A 4,854-nucleotide genomic window follows, 5' to 3' on the forward strand; every position below is an offset into this window, starting at 1 on the left:
TCTGTTCTCTGGATTTGGACTTTTGAGACCTTAATGCCATAGGAAAATTACTTTTTTTCTGTTTTCTGTTAGCACATCTCTTTCTTGAAACAATGAGCTTGGGGTGGCCCAAATGGAAGAGGGGTCGAGAGGTAACAAGAGGAAAAGGAGGACCAAAACAGTGGTTCCAGCATTGAGTGTGGTCTCCAGTGGGATGCGCAGGCTGCGGGGAGGGCCGGGAGCTGCTCTCTAATATGTGTGCAGACAGTTCCACAAGATAAAAAGAGTTCTGGAGGTCAGTGGCTCAACCACGGGAAGGTACTTCCCACTGCTGAGTTGCACACTTCAAAAACAGTTAAGATGGTAAATTTCACATTGTGCCTGTTTTCCCACGTTACAGATAAAATTTATTCATTGCCACCAGCAGTTGTGGCAGCAAGACCAGCAGCGATCCCTTATTTTGAACGCCCACCACGAGCCAGACCTTGTATTAAAGACTTCACAAGCGTCCTTGAACTCAATCTCTCGACAGCCCTTTCAACAAAGGAACTATTCGGTCCTCACTAGGTAAATGAGGAAATTGAAGCTGAGATCTAGAAGCCAACAGTTCTAATGTCTCAAAGCCAAGATTTGAACCCAAGTCTAAATGACTTCAAAACCAGAATTCATTGATTGATAGCATTTTACCTAAATAGTGGATAATTCCTCTTAGAACTGGGACGGATATCGACAGCTCTTGGGAAGATCCCAGGCCCTCCTATGTCTTAAAGTTGTCAAAAGTTGGGGCTGGGGATGTGGCTCAAGCGGTAGCGCGCTCGCCTGGCATGCGTGCGGCCTGGGTTCGATCCTCAGCACCACATACAAACAAAGATGCTGTATCCGCCAATAACTAAATAATAAATATTAAAAAAATTCTCTCTCTCTCTCTCTCTCTCTCTCTCTCTCTCTCTCTCTCTCTCCTCTCTCACTCTCTCTTTAAAAAAAAAAAAAAAAAAAAGTTGTCAAAAGTTGTAGGTTTGCCAGAGGAAGTACCTCCCTGCTGGACGTGTTATTCTAATTTATGTTACTTAACAAAGCTAAGAGTTCTCGTTTAATACAAAGGCAAACACAATTTGTTGTATTTATGAAAACCACATATGATATTTGGAGAAGAAGGTGAGTTCAAGAAAATTAGGTGTGACAGGAGATGTAAAAGGTAAAAGCATGCAAATCTAGAGGAATCTTGTCTCTATTTTGCTTTGTGAAGGACCTTTTTCATCTGTTTTAAAGATACTGCGATGCTTTTATAGATTATATGTTATGACTGTAGTTTATAGAAGAAAAAGTACATGAAACACCCATCCACACACCTGTAGGCCAAGAGGAAGACTTGGCCCTGCAATTAAAATATGGGAAAATGAATGAATCCTTCTGTAATCTAAGTTAACATTAAAAAATAAGAATTTAAAAAGGAAAAAATAAAAGTCTACTTTAAGGATCCTGTCTCGTCCTAGGCTATCTTAAAATATTATTGAATGATATAATTCCCGATCCATAAATACTTTCTTATTGACAAAAAGCAAAAGAAATGAAATGAAACAAAACAAAAATGATCATGACTGGGAAATAAAATCGTCCAAGTTCAGAACAGAGAACTTGGATGAGGGAGTCACCTGGGCTGGGCCGCTGGGGAGAGCACCATGGAATTGGGGCCAGGGCTGTGGCTGGAGGGTCAGCAGGAGCTTCTGGAGGCAGGGCAAGGAGATGAGCATGAATGAGGCATTGATGTGGGCGCTGGAGGGAGGCTGAGGGCATCGGCCCTGGGAGGGGGCTTGGGGTGAAAGGTGAAGCCATGGGGGGATTCCATGCAAAGGGGTCTCTGTCTGCTTTTATGGAAACAGCTGGCAAAGAAGCAGTTTTCTGTTGGGTGGGGTCTGCCATCCAGACAGTGTGAAAGGGACCGAAACTGGCTTGCTCAGTCAGCTAACCCAAGACAGCAACCAACCTCAGCAGCTGCGGGCTCCACCCAGCTGCTGTTCTCCCAGAGCAGGGCTGCAGCAACCTTTCTTGAATGCCTACTGTATACCTCGACAGCTCAAGCAAAGGGATCAGCCTCCCTTACTTCCCTAAATCCTTTCCTCTCACAAACCCCTCAGACAGATGTGCATGTTCACACTTAGCAATGCTCCCATTTTTCTCCAACACATGTCCATGAGTCAATAGCACTATTTGCTGAAATAGCAGCTAAATCCTAAAGGGTTCTAGAACATGAAGTTGGGGGTTGCCCCTGACTCCTGCTCTTGGACTCCAGACTTGACTTTCTATTACAGAATCCCTGTAAGCCTCACCTGCTAGTTTCCCTCCATAGGTGAAACAGTCCTTTGATCTGAAATGATTGGGGATGATTGACTTACAGCACTGATGGAGACCCAGGGAGACCAGCCTCTCACGCCCAGGAGGGTGGTGGTGGGGCAGGGGTGACTCCTAGGGACGTGGACTGTCAAAGACACAAAAACAAGGGTCCCCTCCTCTAGAGGATGCTGTTGGAAACCCGTGGGGTGAGGACACTTGAAGCTGGATGCCATTCAACAGAACCTGGAACTCTCCTAAAGAAAACTGGATTTTCTTCTCTTCTCTTCCGTAGAGAGTTCCTGATTAGTAGTTCAGAGCTCGGAGGAATTAGCTCTATATCACTTTAAATGTTTATTTTATGTCCAGCTTATTCTAACATTTTTATTCATCTTAATGAGAAGTAATTGGGCTTCCTATTGCAGTGTTTCATTTAAAAAGGGGGAATATTAATAAGGAAGGAAAGCATGCTAAAATCCATAACTATCTCCCAGGCTTTTACCACGCTTCTCTCGATCCCAGAAGTCCCTGTTTTAGATTGAAAACAGTATTCAATGCATTTGAGCCACATCCTTCCTGAGGCTGGCAATGCTTTTATTGTATGTCATTATGTCTTCTGGGAATCCTGACATTAAAACATATCCTTGGTTCTCACTTAAGCCAATTTTATAGGGCAGGGAAAGAAAAGACAACATTTTGCAATGAAAGCACCTTCTCCCATCTGGCAAGATGGCTTTCTGGACTCTATTGTGGCTCATTGTCTAAAAATAGGATGAAGACAAATTGTTATCATTTGCGAAAGCCCATGACAATAATGATAAATGAACAAATTTTTTTGCCCTCTGAAGTCATTGCTTAAGGCTTTCTCTGGGATCAACAATGTTAAACTGGTAAACTTGCCTCATCTGCATCCACAGAAGGTTTACAAATGGCTTTGTAAACAATTTTAGCCAGAGCGTTAATCTCTCCTACAGAACTAGGGCTTCGAGATATATGATTGATTTGCAATTTAAAATGACACGGAAACCCCTGAAACAGATATGAAAGAAACTTTCAGTGAATAATGTTTTAGTTGACAAGAAAAGATAAGGCACATCTTTCATCTGATAGTAGGCTGTTTTTGATAAATATTGTTCATAATGGAGAATTTTGGAATCATTAATGTGTGGATAGAACATTACTGCTTTTTGACTGGAACTTCAGAAACTGGTTTCTTTGGGCAGGAGTTTTGTTATGTGAAAAAAAAAAAAAAACATACTTGGGGGAGATGTTTGAAAAGCATCCATGAAATGATGCTATCATTTGACCTTGATTCAAACGAGTAAATGGCAAGAGTGAATCCACAAAGCAGGATCTGCCTCCGGGATGGGATTTCAGCACCACAAAGCTTACCACTCCCCGAAACCAGGACAGGACAATTTGGCTGATGTGGTGGATCAAATCAAAAGGGGGCATGCCATGAAAGTCGATATTTAATTTCCTTGACCCAGGGAGTGCTCTGTTTCAGCAGCCAGCTGCCTGTGCTGTCTTGGTGGTACCCACTGCAAGGGCTGGACCTCAGGGCATTTGCCTCCGAGCATCCCCTGGTGAGCAGAGGTGTGCTGACCAGCATACATGGGTCATCAGCCCTGTCCAATGTCAGGCTTCTTTCCCCAGATCTTTGTCTTCCTCCTGACTGTGTTACTTCTTCCTGCTGTGCCATCTTCTCCCCCTTCCCCTTCACAACAATGACACCTCCTGAGACTGACCGCAGAATGTTGACAAGGCCCATATTCCAGAGCTTGGGGCAGGTCCACTATTAGTGTTCCAAGTCCCGCTGCATGACAGCTTGGTCCGGGTCCCCACCAACAATGTTCCCCAACTGCTCAGCCAGTAGCCTCCCTCTCCCTACCTTATGAACAAAGCATCTCTTGGTCACTTTCAGCCAAGGGACTCCCTGCTTTAGCCTCCATTATGATTGGCAGCTGACCCTGCTGCTTCCAACAGTGCCAGGCAATGGCTTAGTTTCTCTGAGTACTGTGCTTGTCAGTGCTTGGAAACATGATACTAGTAAAATAATAAAAACCATGGCCCCAAAGGTACCAGATAGCAATCCCACTATATACTCCAGGCTTCTCCTGGCTGTTAGAGATGTCCAGATACAAGCCTTGTGGTGTACATCAGAGGAACATGCTTAATACCATTGAAACCATTCCACTGAATTTGGTTTCATTTACCATCCTGTTAGTAGCCAGGCAGACAGGAATCCTACTGTGTGCCAGGAACTGTTATAGGTGCTGCAAATATAGAGGTGAAGCAAACAGATGCAGTCTCCTGTTCCCACAGAGCTGCCTTTGTGTCCATAGTCACCTTGTGGAGGAATATAAAACAGAAACTCATTTTAGTGCATTTTGAAAACCTCGGACCATCCGTGCTCTGCATATTCCTTTTGTTCTGCTTCAAAACCTTCCATGGCTCTTCTGGCCTTGCAAAGTAAATTTAAAACATTTTCTTCTTCTTTTATTATTATTTTTTTTACTAGTGTGTTATGATTATGTTACAGCGGGA

This window comes from Callospermophilus lateralis, chromosome 18 (genome assembly GCF_048772815.1).
Source record: "Callospermophilus lateralis isolate mCalLat2 chromosome 18, mCalLat2.hap1, whole genome shotgun sequence".
NCBI classification, from domain to species: Eukaryota; Metazoa; Chordata; class Mammalia; order Rodentia; family Sciuridae; genus Callospermophilus; species Callospermophilus lateralis.